The 19,943-nt window shown below is 34.8% G+C and overlaps 1 long non-coding RNA gene and 1 pseudogene across 1 annotated transcript; both read right to left on the bottom strand.

The window, feature by feature from the left end:
• Window positions 1–11,346: 11,346 nt before the first annotated feature.
• On the bottom strand, window positions 11,347–14,067 carry LOC139872269 (heat shock cognate 70 kDa protein-like; annotated as a pseudogene).
• A 2,849-nt stretch (window positions 14,068–16,916) lies between these two features.
• LOC139872768 (uncharacterized) lies at window positions 16,917–18,819 on the bottom strand. Its single transcript, XR_011767156.1, has 3 exons — window positions 18,783–18,819; window positions 18,270–18,335; window positions 16,917–17,443 (listed from the first exon to the last, which is right to left on the bottom strand). It is a non-coding gene; the product is annotated as an uncharacterized lncRNA (long non-coding RNA).
• Window positions 18,820–19,943: the final 1,124 nt, after the last annotated feature.

Raw genomic sequence — 19,943 nt, 5'->3', positions numbered from 1 at the left:
CAAGAAGAAAGATGGTACATTCAGGTTGTGTATCGACTACCGAGAGTTGAACAAACTTACCATCAAGAACCGCTACCCACTACCGAGAATCGACGACTTATTTGATCAACTACAAGGCTAGTCTGTTTATTCAAAGATTGACTTACGTTCCGGGTATCATCAAATGCGGGTGAAAGAAGATGATATTCCAAAGACTGCTTTCAGAACACGTTACGGTCATTATGAGTTTATGGTCATGCCGTTTGGTTTAACTAATGCACCAGCTGTGTTCATGGACCTTATGAACCGAGTGTGTGGACCATACCTTGACAAGTTTGTCATTATTTTCATTGATGACATACTTATTTACTCAAAGAATGACCAAGAACACGGTGAACATTTGAGAAAGGTGTTAGAAGTATTGAGGAAGGAAGAATTGTACGCTAAATTTTCAAAGTGTGCATTTTGGTTGGAAGAAGTTCAATTCCTCGGTCACATAGTGAACAAAGAAGGTATTAAGGTGGATCCGGCAAAGATAGAAACTGTTGAAAAGTGAGAAACCCCGAAAACTCCGAAACACATACGCCAGTTTTTAGGACTAGCTAGTTACTACAGAAGGTTCATCCAAGACTTTTCTAGAATAGCAAAACCCTTGACTGCATTAACGCATAAAGGGAAGAAATTTGAATGGAAGGATGAACAAGAGAAAGCGTTTCAGTTATTGAAGAAAAAGCTAACTACGGCACCTATATTGTCATTGCCTGAAGGGAATGATGATTTTGTGATTTATTGTGACGCATCAAAGCAAGGTCTCGGTTGTGTATTAATTCAACGAACGAAGGTGATTGCTTATGCGTCTAGACAATTGAAGATTCACGAACAAAATTATACGACGCATGATTTGGAATTAGGCGCGGTTGTTTTTTCATTAAAGACTTGGAGGCACTACTTATATAGGGTCAGAAGTATTATATATACCGACCACAAAAGTCTTCAGCACATATTTAATCAGAAACAACTGAATATGAGGCAGCGTAGGTGGATTGAATTGTTGAATGATTACGACTTTGAGATTCGTTACCACCCGGGGAAGGCAAATGTGGTAGCCGACGCCTTGAGCAGGAAGGAAAGAGAACCCATTCGAGTAAAATCTATGAATATAATGATTCACAATAACCTTACTACTCAAATAAAGGAGGCGCAACAAGGAGTTCTAAAAGAGGGAAATTTAAAGGATGAAATACCCAAAGGATCGGAGAAGCATCTTAATATTTGGGAAGACGGAACCCGGTATAGGGCTGAAAGGATTTGGGTACCAAAATTTGGAGATATGAGAGAAATGGTACTTAGAGAAGCTCATAAAACCAGATACTCAATACATCCTGGAACGGGGAAGATGTACAAGGATCTCAAGAAACATTTTTGGTGGCCGGGTATGAAAGCCGATGTTGCTAAATACGTAGGAGAATGTTTGACGTGTTTTAAGGTCAAAGCTGAGCATCAGAAACCATCAGGTCTACTTCAACAACCCGAAATCCCGGAATGGAAATGGGAAAACATTACCATGGATTTCATCACTAAATTGCCAAGGACTGCAAGTGGTTTTGATACTATTTGGGTAATAGTTGATCGTCTCACCAAATTAGCACACTTCCTGCCAATAAGAGAAGATGACAAGATGGAGAAGTTAGCACGACTGTATTTGAAGGAAGTCGTCTCCAGACATGGAATACCAATCTCTATTATCTCTGATAGGGATGGCAGATTTATTTCAAGATTCTGGCAGACATTACAGCAAGCATTAGGAACTCGTCTAGGCGTGAGTACTGCCTATCATCCACAAACTGATGGGCAGAGTGAAAGGACGATACAAACGCTTGAAGACATACTACGAGCATGTGTTATTGATTTTGGAAATAGTTGGGATCGACATCTACCGTTAGCAGAATTTTCCTACAACAACAGCTACCATTCAAGCATTGAGATGGCGCCGTTTGAAGCACTTTATGGTAGAAAGTGCAGGTCTCCGATTTGTTGGAGTGAAGTGGGGGATAGACAGATTACGGGTCCGGAGATAATACAAGAAACTACCGAGAAAATCATCCAAATTCAACAAAGATTGAAAACCGCCCAGAGTCGATAAAAGAGCTACGCGGACAGTAAAAGAAAAGATATAGAGTTTAAAATTGGAGAAATGGTCATGGTTAAGGTTTCACCTTGGAAAGGCGTTGTTCGATTTGGTAAACGGGGGAAACTAAATCCAAGGTACATTGGACCATTCAAGATTATAGATCGTGTCGGACCAGTAGCTTACCAACTGGAGCTACCTCAACAACTTGCGGCTGTACATAACACTTTCCACGTCTTAAATTTGAAGAAATGTTTTGCTAAAGAAGATCTCACTATTCCGTTGGACGAAATCCAAATCAATGAAAAACTTCAATTCATTGAAGAACCCGTCGAAATAATGGATCGTGAGGTTAAGAGACTTAAACAAAACAAGATACCGATTGTTAAGGTTTGATGGAATGCTCGTATAGGACTCGAGTTCACCTGGGAGCGTGAAGATCAGATGAAGAAGAAATACCCGCATTTATTTCCAGAAGATACGTCAACACCTCCAACTGCTTAAAATTTCGGGACGAAATTTATTTAACGGGTAGGTACTGTAGCGACCCGAACTTTTCCATGTTTATATATATATTAAATGAAATTGTTATTTACATGATTAAGTGTTTCCAACATGTTAAGCAATCAAACTTGTTAAGACTTGATTAATTGAAATAGGTTTCATATAGACAATTGACCACCCAAGTTGACCGGTGATTCACGAACGTTAAAACTTGTAAAAACTATACGATGACATATATATGGTTATATATATAGTTAACATGATTTTATTATAAGTATGTATCTCATTAGGTATTTTAACAATGAGTTATATACATAAAAATGAGACTACTAATTTAAGAAACTCGAAAACGATATATATAACGATTATCGTTATAACAACGTCTTACTAGGTACATATGAATCATATTAAGATATTGATACACTTGGTTAATTATGTTAAATGATAAGTAAATATATTATTAAGTGTATTAACAATGAAATACATATGTAAAAATAAGACTACTAACTTAATGATTTCGAAACGAGACATATATGTAACGATTATCGTTGTAACGACATTTAACTGTATATATATCATACTAAGATATATTATATATCATAATATCATGATAATATAACAATTTAACATCTAATTTGTTATAATAAACAATGGGTTAACAACATTCAACAAGATCGTTAACCTAAAGGTTTCAAAACAACATTTACATGTAACGACTAACGATGACTTAACAACTCAGTTAAAATGTATATACATGTAGTGTTTTAATATGTATTCATACACTTTTGAAAGACTTCAAGACACTTATCAAAATACTTCTACTTAACAAAAATGCTTACAATTACATCCTCGTTCAGTTTCATCAACAATTCTACTCGTATGCACCCGTATTCGTACTCGTACAATACACAGCTTTTAGATGTATGTACTATTGGTATATACACTCCAATGATCAGCTCATAGCAGCCCATGTGAGTCACCTAACACATGTGGGAACCATCATTTGGCAACTAGCATGAAATATCTCATAAAATTACAAAAATATGAGTAATCATTCATGACTTATTTACATGAAAACAAAATTACATATCGTTTATATCTAATCCATACACCAACGACCAAAAACACCTACAAACACTTTCATTCTTCAATTTTCTTCATCTAATTGATCTCTCTCAAGTTCTATCTTCAAGTTCTAAGTGTTCTTCATAAATTCCAAAAGTTCTAGTTTCATAAAATCAAGAATACTTCCAAGATTGCAAGTTTACTTCCAAGTTTTCTAAATCCATTCCAAGTAATCATCCAAGATCAAGAAACCTTTGTTACTTACAGTAGGTTATCTTTCTAATACAAGGTAATAATCATATTCAAACTTTAATTCAATTTCTATAACTATAACAATCTTATTTCGTGTGAAAATCTTACTTGAAATTGTTTTCGTGTCATGATTCTTCTTCAAGAACTTTCAAGCCATCCAAGGATCCTTTGAAGCTAGATCTATTTTTCTCATTTCCAGTAGGTTTATCCAAGGAACTTGAGGTAGTAATGATGTTCATAACATCATTCGATTCATACATATAAAGCTATCTTATTCGAAGGTTTAAACTTATAATCACTAGAACATAGTTTAGTTAATTCTAAACTTGTTCGCAAATAAAAGTTAATCCTTCTAACTTGACTTTTAAAATCAACTAAACACATGTTCTATATCTATATGATATGCTAACTTAATGATTTAAAACCTGGAAACACGAAAAACACCGTAAAATTGGATTTACGCCGTCGTAGTAACACCGCGGGCTGTTTTGGGTTAGTTAATTAAAAACTATGATAAACTTTGATTTAAAAGTTGTTATTCTTGGAAAATGATTTTTATTATGAACATGAAACTATATCCAAAAATTATGGTTAAACTCAAAGTGGAAGTATGTTTTATAAAATGGTCATCTAGACGTCGTTCTTTCGACTGAAATGACTACCTTTACAAAAATGACTTGTAACTTATTTTTCCGACTATAAACCTATACTTTTTCTGTTTAGATTCATAAAATAGAGTTAAATATGAAACCATAGCAATTTGATTCACTCAAAACGGATTTAAAATGAAGAAGTTATGGGTAAAACAAGATTGGATAATTTTTCTCATTTTAGCTACGTGAAAATTGGTAACAAATCTATTCCAACCATAACTTAATCAACTTGTATTGTATATTATGTAATCTTGAGATACCATAGACACGTATACAATGTTTCGACCTATCATGTCGACACATCTATATATATTTCGGAACAACCATAGACACTCTATATGTGAATGTTGGAGTTAGCTATACAGGGTTGAGGTTGATTCCAAAATATATATAGTTTGAGTTGTGATCAATACTGAGATACGTATACACTAGGTCGTGGATTGATTCAAGATAATATTTATCGATTTATTTCTGTACATCTAACTGTGGACAACTAGTTGTAGGTTACTAATGAGGACAGCTGACTTAATAAACTTAAAACATCAAAATATATTAAAAGTGTTGTAAATATATTTTGAACATACTTTGATATATATGTATATATTGTTATAGGTTCGTGAATCAACCAGTGGCCAAGTCTTACTTCCCGACGAAGTAAAAATCTGTGAAAGTGAGTTATAGTCCCACTTTTAAAATCTAATATTTTTGGGATGAGAATACATGCAGGTTTTATAAATGATTTACAAAATAGACACAAGTACGTGAAACTACATTCTATGGTTGAATTATCGAAATCGAATATGCCCCTTTTTATTAAGTCTGGTAATCTAAGAATTAGGGAACAGACACCCTAATTGACGCGAATCCTAAAGATAGATCTATTGGGCCTAACAAACCCCATCCAAAGTACCGGATGCTTTAGTACTTCGAAATTTATATCATATCCGAAGGGTGTCCCGGAATGATGGGGATATTCTTATATATGCATCTTGTTAATGTCGGTTACCAGGTGTTCACCATATGAATGATTTTTATCTCTATGTATGGGATGTGTATTGAAATATGAAATCTTGTGGTCTATTGTTACGATTTGATATATATAGGTTAAACCTATAACTCACCAACATTTTTGTTGACGTTTAAAGCATGTTTATTCTCAGGTGAATACTAAGAGCTTCCGCTGTTGCATACTAAAATAAGGACAAGATTTGGAGTCCATGTTTGTATGATATTGTGTAAAAACTGCATTCAAGAAACTGATTTCGATGTAACATATTTGTATTGTAAACCATTATGTAATGGTCGTGTGTAAACAGGATATTTTAGATTATCATTATTTGATAATCTACGTAAAGCTTTTTAAACCTTTATTTATGAAATAAAGGTTATGGTTTGTTTTAAAAATGAATGCAGTCTTTAAAAAACGTCTCATATAGAGGTCAAAACCTCGCAACGAAATCAATTAATATGGAACGTTTTTAATCAATAAGAACGGGACATTTCATTTGGTTGGTGATCTGGGCTTGCAACAGGATGAAACTGTGGTGCATTCTGATAGCCAGAGTGCCATACATTTGACTAAAAGTAAAATGTATCATGAGAGAACCAAACACATTGATGTACTGTATCACTTTATTCGTGAAGTCATATCAAAAGGAGTTATAATTGTCAAGAAGATTGGCACAAGAGATAATCCAGCAGATATGTTGACTAAGCCAGTTACTACAAACAAGTTCGAACATTGTTTGAACTTGGTTGGCGTTCGAAGAAAGTGATGAGCCCGGGAGGGCTGACAAGAAGAAGAGATTGATAACAGATAACAAATGAATGGAATGTTCGCCAAGGTGGAGATTTGTTGGACGGTGGCATAATAGCCACATGTTTGGTGGCTCAATTCTTGTTCAAACTACCAATTGTCAAATAATGCAGAAAGTAAATAGCATGACACTATTTGCTTGAAGACTTTTATCACATGCTATAGTGTGGCTTAAATTTCAATTTGGTTGTCAGATATCTCAAGTATACAGCAGCCTACAATGTGGTTGATTTCATGCATTCAACACATGGGAATAACACAAATGTGGCCATGTAAAAGTCTACTTATTCACACAACTCTCACCAACCATTTTCTACTATAAAAGGAGAAGGGAAGCTGTTGTATTCTTCATCCCATGCAAAGTGAAAGAGTTCAATAATGACTCTTGTACTTGTAAGAAAATATAGAGAAAAGAGTGGTATAGAATTGTTAGTCAAAATTCTGCACAAGTGAGTTACGAGGGAACTGTAATAATCTAGTGAGTGGTCCAAATACTTTGTTAGTATTTTCGGAGCCTAGATTAGAGTGATATATTGTAACCTCGGGTTGCCATATTCGCTAGTAAAATCCATCTCTGCTTCCGCCCGTGGACTAGGCCTCACGCCGAACCACGTAAATCTCTTTATTTATTGCTTAATTGTTCTATTAATTTCTCGGGTCTTGAAAGCGTGTAAATCACAACATGTTCAATCTTAATTCTCAATTGTTATCAGTTTGGTGGCGGAGGGTTTGCATATAATGCTTAAAATGGGTGTTGATTGCACCTCGGGGCGTTCACATTTAATTTTGCAGATTGTTTGGTTAACGACATAGCGATGTCCGAGAAGTGATGTCACGGGTTTCGTAATTGTTTAATGTTTTGCCTATATATAATACTCTTAGTAAGAGTAAGTTGGCGTAAGGTATAATAAGTAAACCAGTTTATTCACCTGTAGAAGATTCATATAAACCTAAATTTCACAAGTTATCAGATTCAAACACATTATATTTTTCTCTATCTTTTAGGGTGCAACTGAAAGAAAACACTAATCGAAAGATGAATGGGACGAGTTCATCAAAAAGTCCACTAAGAGAGCACTTGAAAGTCTTGTGCGCTCAACGGATTCAAGATTGCGCTGAGATGTTGCTAATGCTGATAAACTCACTTTACTTCCCACAAAAGACACTAACAGTAGGAAACATAGTTGACTCTCGTGATTAGTTGTGGCCGTAGTTAAGAAAATGTTAAAAGTTTGTTATATACATTTTTGGTAAGATTATTCCTGCCAAGTAACATTGTCATTGTAGGAATTTCTAACTGTTGTTTCTTCTAGTGCCAATGGACTTCACACGTTGGCTTTACCTTAATGTTGTGTACTTTGTGGTTTCAAGATGTAAACAGTAAATTGATTGCAATGACTTTGAGTTCAAGATTGAGAAAATTAGAAGGTCTCTCTGCCCTCGAATAAAAAGACGACTCTCTGTCACGCTCGGCTAATTGGGTGTGCAACAAGTGCGGCTGCACATGACCCAACTTTATGTGAGGCCCAAAATATTCAGGTTGTTGTGCTAAATGCTAGCCCAAGAAAAAGGATAACGTTTAAAGGCATGCTTAAAAAGGCTTAAATGAGACGGACCTTAACGATCCAATGCAAAACTAACGATCTAGAAGCGAGTTTAGTGTATTTATACATGCTGTATTTATAAATGCTGTTTTTATAGCATGTTGGAGTGAATTTACACCTTATCAAGCGATATATCTGTATGTGAGAACACATCAGTTCTGCTTATCAATCAAAACATCTTTTTAATTCCTTTTTTCTGTACTAGGGCCAAAATCACAAAAAAATTGAGGAGGCTCCCTGGATATATATTAAAATCTGAATTACAATTAATTAAAATTGGGAGAAGATACTCATACACTAGTTTTTGATCCACACACACCTAATTTACTATTATGTCCTTACTTACAATGATGGAGGTCCAACTCCCTAGATAAACTTAAGGATATAATTGTAAGTTTTATGGTATAAGGTGTGTATGGATCAAAAACAGGTGTGTGAGTATCACCTCCCATTAAAATCAGTTAAAATTTAAAATTTCTATTAAATTAAAATTAAATTAAATCCATGTTAATATTGATGGTAACGTGACCAGAATGAGATACAAGAGATGTTAACTTGCCAAGTGATGCAACCCTTTCAACCAAGGAAATACATGAGGTACAACTTTGACTTATTCGTGCTTGCTAGTGATCGTATATGAATATTATTTCATTTTGATCTTCACGTTAAAGTATATTAAAGACCCATTATAAGAATAGAAAACTTGAATGCCTTCATTCATTAACATGTCTCCTATTTATACATATCAGCTAACCTTTTCTCCAAGTAACCCAATCCTATCATAATAAGGAAAGTGTATCCTACACACGTTATATACAATATCTTTTGATAAATACAATTAATAATAATAACGTCTAATATGCCCCTGCAGTCGTAACAGGAGGTGGACGAACGTTGAGACTGGATCGAAAATCATCAAACAATATACGTGGAAGTCCTTTGGTGAAAATGTCAGCAACTTGGTACCGTGACGGAACATGCAATACACGGACTTGACCTCTAGCAACACGTTCACGAACAAAATGGATATCCAACTCAATATGTTTAGTGCATTGATGTTGGACCGGATTGTTGGTTAAAAATATGGCAATAACATTATCGCAATAAACAATAGTTGCCTTGTGAATCAGACAATGTAACTCAAGCAATAAATTACGTAACCAACAAGATTCAGATACGACATTTGCAACTCCACGATACTCCGCCTCAGCACTAGATCGTGACAACGTAGGTTGCCTTTTGGATGACCACGAAATAAGGTTGTCTCCATAGTAGACACAATATCCGGAAGTTGAACGCCTAGTCTCAGGGCAACCAGCCCAGTCAGCGTCAGTGTAAGAGATTAAAGACTTTGAGGAGGAGCGTATCAAATTAATACCGTAGTTGAGAGTTCCTTGAACATAACGAATAATGCTTTTTAATGCACACATGTGACCTTCACGAGGATCATGCATATGAAGACAAATCTGTTGAACAGCATAGGAGATGTCGGGACGAGTAAAAGTCAAATACTGCAATGCACTTACGAGACTTCTAAAATATGTCGGATCGGAATAAGGAAGCCCAGCGTTTGCACCCAGTTTTGAATTTGCATCAACGGGTGTCATAGAGGGTTTGCAAGAAACCATATCGGCACGTTCAATAATTTCACGAAGAAAAAGTCCGTTGGACGTATGAGTAACAGATATCCCCAAGAAATAACTTAGATGCCCAAGATCCTTCATTGCAAATTCCGTAGCTAAATGTTTCATAATTTGTCGCTTCAAAATTTCCGAAGATGCTGTTAAGATTATGTCATCGACATATAAAAGTAGGTATGCCACATCGTTACCATGATGATAAACAAATAAAGAATGATCACTCTTACTGTGAATGAAACCAAGGGAACCAACAAAAGCCGCAAAGCGTTGATACCATGCACGTGGAGCCTGTTTGAGTCCGTAGAGCGACTTCTTTAAATAACAAACATAATCAGGATATTTAGGATAACGAAACCCGACAGGTTGATGAATGAATACAGTCTCGTTAAGATGACCATGTAAGAAAGCATTCTTAACGTCAAGTTGATGAATTTTACAATTCCGTGAAAGTGCTAAACTGAGTACCAACCTAATTGTTGTTGGTTTAACAACCGGTCTAAACGTTTCGGTGCAGTCAATTCCCACCTGTTGAGACCTGCCATCACCAACTAAACGAGCTTTATATCGCTCAAAAGATCCGTTAGCACAAAACTTATGTTTAAAAATCCACATAGAACGTATGACATTCATATCTGTCGTACGAGGTACAAGTTCCCATGTCCCATTTTTAATAAGAGCATGAAACTCATCCGTCATGGCACGCTTCCAGTGAGGATCGTTAAGAGCCTCAATAGGGGTACGTGGTATGGGGGATGGTGTAGTGGTCGCGGATAAATTAAATAATTGTTTCGGTTTGTGTATGCCGGACATGGCGCGGGTGGTCATGGTTCGTACGGGAGGTGTGGGTGGTATAGGAGATGCGATAGGAGATGCAACCAAGGTCTCGGTGGGAACAGGCGAAAGTTCTGTAGGCATGGAGGAAGGTGGTGTGGGATGGGTAGTTGTTTGGGCCTAAGAAAATACAAGGAGAAGAACGAGGTTGTAGTTTATTGATGGTTGTAGAAGGTATTAGAGGATAGCATAGACATCCGAACACATAAAGATGAACATAAGTAGGTTGTCGTTTATAAGAATAGAAAACTTGAATGCCTTTATTCATTAACATGTCTCCTATTTATACATATCAGCTAACCTTTTCTCCAAGAAACCCAATCCTATCATAATAAGGAAAGTGTATCCTACACAAGTTATATACAATATCTTTTGATAAATACAATTAATAATAAAAACGTCTAATGCCCATTATTATGTAAATGGGTTGAATTGCCTGCAGTTACGGTATATGAATGCATTGTATATTTGTTATGATGGTAGTTAGCACATAAATTTATGAACTAATTAGCATAGTGTATTTAATGTTAATTCATTTTCTATATCTAGAATGCGGTTTAGAACGAACAAGGGAAAGCGTATATATAAACCAGTTTATTCACCCGTTGAAGACTCTTATATGAAGATAAACTAAAATTCCACAAGCTAACGGTTTGTTGTATACATTTTTAGTAACATTATTCTAGCCACTGTAATTGTAGAAATTTCTAACTGTTGTTTGTTTTAGTTCTAATGAACTTGAACTTTCAAATGCCTATGAAATTAGCCAGATTGTCTTACTTTGTCCATAAATCAGTTGGTATACTGTTGAGTTCAGTCGTCGCTAATAATTAGTAAACCAAATCAACTCAATGAATAACATAACAGACTCCAAATCTTCAAGATATAAAATCCATAAGCTAAAAGCATAAGTCATATCATATCATACTATTAAACAGTAAACAAAAGCCTAAATGTTGTTAATGTTTAACAACCGAAAGCTACAGCTTTTAAATCAGTTGTTTGCAAACAAACTTTAGGTGAACCTTCTTGAGTTCAAGCTCAGGTAAAGGTGCATCAGGGTAGTCCTTAAGCCACTTGGTTGTATCAACAATTGTGTTCTCCATATCCTTCAACATCTCAGCGGACACCTTCTTGTTAACATTGTTATCTTCAATCTTATTCCTCAATTCGTATAAGTAATCTTCTAATTCATTGTGAGCATTCGCTTTCTTCTTGAATTCTATGTCCTCATATTTGTACTCCTCAGCATCTCTTATCATCTTCTCAATCTCGTCCTTAGAGAGTCTTCTTCGTTCATTGTCGATTGTTATTTTCTCCATCTTACCAGTAGCTTCTATCCCAGCAGTAATACTAAGGATACCATTAGCATCTATCTCAAAGTATACCTTAACTTTAGAGACTCCTTTAGGAGCAGGTGGTATTCCTTCAATTCTCAACTTTCCCAAAAAGTGGTTATCTGTATATTTAGATCTTTCGCCTTGATATATTTTGAACCTTATCGAAGTTTGGTTGTCAACAGATGTACCGTATTTTTTCGCATTACTCGTAGGAATTGGCGTGTTTCGTGGGATCACAATACTAAATTTTCCCCCCCCTTGTATGTACACCAAGTGATAAAGGAGTTACATCCAATAACACCACATTTTGAACACTTCTGTTACCCGTGGTACCGCTTAACTTAGCAGCCATTACGGCTGCACCATACGCAACCGCTTCATCAGGGTTCACAGTTTTGCATAGCTTCTTACCATCAAAAAAGTCCTGCAACATTTGTTGGACTTTCGGTATCCTAGTTGACCCACCAACGAGAATTATCTCATCTACACATGACTTCTTCATGTTTGCATCCTTTAAACAATCCTCAACAGTCTTGATGCACTTTTTAAAGAAGTTACTATTCAGCTCTTCAAATTTCGCTCGAGTAAATTTCATAGAAAAATCGATCCCCTCGTGTAAGGAGTCCAAATCGATTGACGTCTGAGTAGTAGACGAAAGAATCCTTTTTGCTTTCTCACAAGCAAATCTCAGCTTCCCTAAAGCTCTTTCGTTCCCCGTTAAATCCATTTTCGATTTCCTATTAAATTCCTTAACACAATGTTCCACCATTCGGTTATCGAAATCCTCACCTCCTAAATGAGTGTCACCAGCAACACCTTTCACCTCAAAAATATCACCTTTCTCAACCGTCATTACCGAAACATCAAAAGTACCACCACCCAAATCAAACACGAGCACATTTATCTTCCCACGAATACAAGACTTATTATTTAAACCATATGCAATTGCAGCTGCAGTAGGCTCGTTGATCATCTGAACAATGTTTAAGCCAGCAATAGTACCTGCATCTTTAGTAGCCTGGCGTTGTGAATCGTTAAAATAAGCAGGGACAGTTACCACAGCATTTTTGACATCAGATCCAAGATAAGTTTCGGCACTTTCTTTCATCTTTGCAAGAACCATTGACGAAATTTCTTCGGCCAAAAATTCCTTCTTTTGACCTTTGTATGAGACGACAATCGTCGGTGTGTCGCCTAACCCTCCTGTAACCTTGAAAGGCCACAACTTTAAGTCTTGTTGCACCTGGGGATCACTGAAACTTCTTCCAATCAACCTCTTTGCATCTGAAAAAGTGACAACTTATTAAGAAAATAGCCAACTTAACGATTTATATTTTCGTTGAAGCTCTTAAAGATCAAGTGTATCACAAGTAAAATGCTGATAAAGAGATTTGAACACATGATCATCTTAAAATTCAACTATATTATAAGTAAATATCTTATCTTACGGAATTGAAGCGACTTTTGCTAATACTTAACTAACTGTAACTGTTATCTGTAACTCTAGATTAACAATGTTTAACAGGGTTGTAAAAGAGCCTAACAAACATGAATACTGAAAAAAAAAAAAAAAAAAAAAAACCTTTTAGTTGAGTCGATCGTTAAGATTTTAAATTAAAATAAGGGAACATAAATAAACAAAAGTAAACAAGTAACAAATATATATATATCAATTCACTCACAAACAGAAGCAAGGTTCAAATTAATTATCTTTATACTGTATAAAATATCTACTACTTTTGCTTCTGTTCATCAAAATATTAAACTTAAATTCTTGTTCATGTTTATCAATGAATAGTATTATATTAACATATCAAATTCCATGGCTTACAAGTTAATTTCGTTAATTATTCCGGGACGGTTTCTGATAATAATCACACTGTAAACCCTATATTTAATCACTGATCAAATCTCATATACAAGCTAAAAATTAATTATGGTATGACATGGAATAGTATTAGTAATTACCAAATATGGTGTTAGCAGAGTTGATAAGAGATTGATTTTTAGCGGCATCACCAACAAAACGTTGAGAATCAGTGAAGGCAACACAAGACGGCGTCGTTCTGTTTCCTTGTTCATTATGTATGATCTCAATGCGATCATCTTTCCATGCACCAACACATGAATACGTTGTTCCGAGATCAATCCCGATAGCCAAAACGTTGCCGTTTCCACTTTCTTCCGCCATCAATTTTACTAATTTCAACAATTTTAGTTAGGGTTTGTTTTCACATTTAACAGTACTTGTTGGCTATATTTAGAGAGAGGTAGAATTTTGTACGTATAATGAGTCTTACCTTTATCCTTCCTTTATTACGATAATATAGGAGTATGCGTATCATATACGCGTATTTGTTTAAAAAAAAAAAAAAAAAAAAAAAAAAAAAAAAAAAAACCTTATACTCATACTCACCTTTTTTGAAAGTCTAAGTTGTTGTCATCGAATACTCTCATTTATCACGCACGATACTCATACTCACTATAATTATAAGGAGAATAGAATTCTAATAATAACTAGTCCCGATCGGCCCACGCAATGTGGCGGGGGCTTTTGGCATGCGCATTCATATTTATTTAACGTAGCGTTGTGTATGTACAGAAGGTTTGGGGAAACGACTCATGTGTTAAGAACCGTTTTAGATGTAGCTGTGCGCACCATTTTTGAAAAAGTGTTCGTTTCGAACGTAATTAGTCTCTTTTGTTAATAAAATTATTTCAAGTTTAATGGTGTAGCGGTGAAAATTAACTCGCGTCGAGTAGGAAGATAAGACCCGTTAAAGTTTATGGCGAGTTTTGTTTTTTAATTTACATTAAAAATTAAATTTACGCTTTAAACTCTTGGAATTTACGGATTATACTCCTGGAGAATTGTATGAGTTGATTTCTTGAAGTGGGTTGGGTGAAAATTTATAGTGTGAAAGTACGTAGTTGATGAACTACCAATTTTTTGCCTGGAACGATACTAGATTCCATCTCCTTTAGTATATGTACTAGTTGAAGAACCCGTGAAATCACGGGTTTATTAAAGAAAAACTGTTGAATGTTTATTTATTTATAATAATGTTTATTTATTTATGATACTGTAAATGTTACAGCACGGCACCATAGTGACAATTATAGATGCACAAACCGGATAAAAAACCGGATTCGGACAAAAAAAACGGATTTTTTTGTCCGGATTTTTCGGAACCGGTTCCGGATCCGGTTCCGGTTCTCGGCGTCGGATTTTTTTCGGATTTTTTTCCGGAACCGGTTCTTTTTCGGATCTCGATCGGATTTTTTCGGATTTTTCTTGGACTAGGATTCGATTTTGCGAATTATATTTTTACCGGTTCTATTTTTTTTAACGTTTGACAACAATAATATAATCGGTATAAAGAAAAGTTATAATGCTCAACACAATAGATAATATAAATAACAATATTCGAACAATACAATTATAAAAATAACACTTTTATTCGAACGATACAATAATAAAAATAACAACACTTTTATTCGAACAATACAATTATAATTAATACATTTCGAGCTTCGACATGGCCATCACCCAATACTGTATTAAGACTAAAGTATATCGAGCTTCGGCATTGCCATCACCCGTTATACTTTAGTCGTCAAATGACCCAAATGTGTTATCTTGTTGAGCGTGTTGAGGACGGTGCCTTCGATCGTAGTCTTCAAAAGCGGGGTCATCAACTAGAGAAAGGTAAGCTTGTTGGTAACCCGATACATTCATTTCGGTTTGGTCCATATCAAACGCTTCATAGTCACCTTCATCCACTTCGTTTAGTTCATTGTCGGAATTCTCTTCGGTTGTTGTAGGTGATAATCCCGCTAAATTTTCTTCATGCTCTATACATTCTTCAATGTCCTTATATAACGGACCTTCTAATGAAGTTTGATCTTTGTATCCTATCTACCCCATCCAAATAATCTTTCAAACATACACATACTTTCACGGCTTGGGGGGTAAGTCTTGACCTTCTTTCCGATATAATTCGACCACTCAAAGAAAAGGCCGATTCGGAAGCTACGGGTGGAGCTTGAACGGTAAATAAGTCACGAGCCATAATGCTTAATATTGGATGTGTCTTGTTTTGTTTCCCACCATTTTAAAATGTCAAGGTTGTTAAATTGTTCTTCACTCATGTTTAGTGCAAAGTTTGCCATCTTATAATTTCCCAACTCGCTTGTGGGTGCCGATGTTCGTGCACGTTTGGAAGCGTCTTCACGTACCAAGTTAAAAAGACTTATTTTGAGGTCTCGGCTCCTTCGAGAAGATGATCCGGGTTGGTCAACAATTAGGTTTGATTGTCGACCATCGTGCCGAAGAGCTTCGGCATCGTATTCAAAAATCGAACCATCGGCCCGCATTGTTTGTTGTCTCGGGTCTTGCCTTGCACTACAACTTTTGTCAAGATGTTTTCTTAACGTTGTATTACCCGAAACACCCATGAACTTCATACATTGTGTACAACGAGCTTTTTCCGCACCATCCTTCATTACACACAACTCGAATTTGGACCAAACGTCCCCTTTTCACTTTGTTTCTTTTTTGTAATCAATATCGGCCGTAGTGTAGCCTTGTGAAGATGTTCCAACGGAAGCGGAACCGGAAGCTTGTGAATTATCCATTATGGGATAAGTAAGTAGAGATTAGAGAATATTTAGTGATTTAGAAAGAAATATGAGTGTTTGTTGATGCATTTTCAACCAAAGCTAAACCATGTATTTATAATGGACTTTGTGGGGTTAAAATGGTAATAAAAAAAAAAAAAAAAAAAAAAAAAAAACTCAAAAACCTGCGAAAAAAAAAAAGGTTGAAACTGCAAAAAAACAGAAAAAAAACGGCTATTTTTTTGAAAAACCGGATCGGATCCGGATCCGGATCCAAACCGGATCGGATAAAATCGGATTTATATCCGGAAAAAATCCGGTTCTCTTGAAAATCTGGATCCGGTTGGAACCGGATCGGATCTCGGATCCGGATCCGGATTTCGCTGTGTCCGGTTCTGATTCTGTCCGGTTCCGGATCGGATCTGGATCCGGTTTTTTTGCCCATCTCTAGTGACAATCTGTTTATTACGTAGTATAAAACAAAAATGATAATACTGAATAATAGTGAACAAACCTGCTCAATTAGCACCATAGCGTAAATGCCAATCGAATTGATAAAACATATTCATATGGTGACTTAATTTAATGCACGTTAGAGCAAACGATAACCATAATCGGACGGAACGATAAGATTATGAACACTATTAAACATTATGATATTCAACAGTATGATACTATGTAGTCAGACTATCACTTCAAAATCATTTTCACCACTCTTGATCCTTCAGACCCATTATTAAACCAAGTTGAATACATGAATCCATTCTAAATTCTTTCAAATCTCACTCACGGTCCCAGACAAAGCACCTACTTCAACATATATAATTTGATTGTGATCGTGTGATACACAACCGATTTCATAAAAAATATATGTAGATTACATTTTGTACATAATTTAGTGTAATGGAAGCATAACGTGTTGTAAACATGATTGAAAACAATAAATAAGTTTTGGCTCAAACCTCCTTCTTCATGTCCTTGCTAAGTTTATCATTGTGTCTTATTCAATTCCTGTAGCAAAACTAACAAAAGATAAGCATGTAGCATATCAGTTACAAAGCTTGCAATTACGAACAAATATCATAATCACGAAGATAAAGTAATAAACCAACCCAAAAGTACAAATAACAGAGACATGAAGTATGGATATGCTAATTGGCATAAGCAAGCATTCGAAACATCACTTGAAATAGGCAATATTATAATTGACTTATTTGACCCACTTGCTAATGAATGAGTCAAAATACATCAAGCCTAGCATAAAGTGACATTTATATAATAAGCTTATATCTATGTATTTATATGAAATATCTAAACTTATATAAAGTTTGTAAAATAGGCAAAGAAGTAATCGCAATCCACCCAACCCATTGTGACTGTTTTAACCCATATCATCACCGCCAAGTTCAGCCCCAACCCAATCTGGCCCATTGTGAATATAAGCTAAGATTCACCTTATGAATAAGCTGGGTCAAGCTAAAGACAATAAGGTTTATTCAGAAATTCTTAATATATAAAGCATTTTTTTGGTTTGTAAATCTTCTTTAAGAGTAATAAGCACTTGTATCTGATAAATAATCTTTTGCTCAACAATAAGATACCCAAAAACATGTTCAGCGGTAAAAAAAGAGGAATACCTCAACCAGAGTTGTATATGAATGATTTAAAGATGACTGTATGGGGACTCCATTAGAGGTAGTTGTGAAAGGATAAATAATAAAAATGTCACTTTAGCGATACACAAATGACTATAAAAATGTCTAAAATGCTCCAACATAAAAAGGTTAAATAATCAAAAATACAGAGTAAAACATGATGTGGGTCAAGGATGACATACCTTTTAATCATTACAAACATATCCATGGAAAACGATGACTTTCAAAGACTCGATCGAGATGCAAACCTTGAGAGAATAATTCTAAACATAGTCAGCATGCACAATCATTAAAACGAAAACAGGATATGGGTCAAAATCGGTTGTGCTCAAGGGGCAGAGCCACTTGGATCCATCACCTATTGGATAAATTCTTATATACAGTAGTATGTTTCATTGAAGTTGGAGAACACCATAAGTTAAATATGCCCATCAAATACTACAAATATATATAGGCTGAAATTGTAGGCGATAAAATAGCAACATGCTTACAACCAACTCCTTGCAAACATTTTGTGCACATAATAGTTGCAATATAAAAGTATGACAATCAAGAAAAATATGATCCCTTGCATTTCTCAAAGCACTAAAAAAATATCATCAATCCAAAGGCTAATGATGTACGAAACATTTTTAAAAGATTAGAAAGCATCTCAATGCTACAAAACGATTAAATAAAAAACTATAGATTTGTACCTGGAGCCAGTTAGTCTGAAGCATAGATTGAACATCTGTAACAAAAAAGAATAGATGTAGAAGGGGAAAAAAATTAGACTGCATATGGTTTTTGAAAACACCAAAACTCCATCCAAAGGTCACATAATCAATTCTTTTTATATATAAAATACGTGTAACAGAAATCATATCATGTAACTAAATACCTCACAGTCATATCATCGAACACCTTTAGTGCACTTACATAATCACATAACTTATCACACCTGCACAATCACTATTTCAAATTATTTATTACATGAGTGAAATTTTTCAATGAACTGAAAACCAAAGTCGAACATCAATCAATACTACAGTAAAAATAAGTTTATATCTACAATTAAACTCATCCTACAAATAATTAATCCTCTTTAAATATGAATATAAAGCAAAAAGATAGATAAGCAAAAAAGAAGAAAACGTTCAAGCACTGAAATACGGAGTAGAAAAGAAACCTGGTATATAAGAAATCACAATAATGAAGCGTTTCTTGTTGGATCTGCAACCAAAGGAGGAATGGAAGAATGGAATTATTGAAAGAAAACCATTTTAGGGTTTAGTGGTTTACCCATGTGGGTGTAAATCGCAGGTTGTTTGGGTTTTTTTTTTAGGGTTTATTTTGATTTGAGAGAATTAAGGAGGTACTGTATCTTATACGGTACGGAGTAATTATTATTTTAATTTTTATTTAATAAATTTTATATTAATTACATCATTTACATGCTCTTAAATTTTTTTTATTTCTTTTTTATTTTTTCGTATAAAGAAAAATTCATTATTTATGATGTCATCATTTTAGCAATATAATAGAATCTATAGATAGATAGATAATATAATATAATTTTTATATGGTTAATAAAATATGTTAGAAATTAGAAAATAAATTAAAGGAAAAAGATAACATCTTATCTTAATTCTTAATTATGCTACATTATAAACGACTTAAGAACCAGATGATATTTAACAAACTCATAGTTTAAATCCAACAACTTTGATTATCACTGATAAAAAAAAATAAAAAATTTGATATAGATATGATATTTATCACTTCTACTACTATTATTATTATATCACTAGTGTACACTCACAAATTTGCAGGTTTCAAAATAAATTAATAAATTTTAATAGTAACCAATATGGTGT

This window comes from Rutidosis leptorrhynchoides, chromosome 10 (assembly GCF_046630445.1).
Source record: "Rutidosis leptorrhynchoides isolate AG116_Rl617_1_P2 chromosome 10, CSIRO_AGI_Rlap_v1, whole genome shotgun sequence".
Classification (NCBI taxonomy): domain Eukaryota; kingdom Viridiplantae; phylum Streptophyta; class Magnoliopsida; order Asterales; family Asteraceae; genus Rutidosis; species Rutidosis leptorrhynchoides.
Note: the sequence above shows the minus strand (reverse complement) of the source record. Positions and strands in the feature narration are given on the sequence as shown.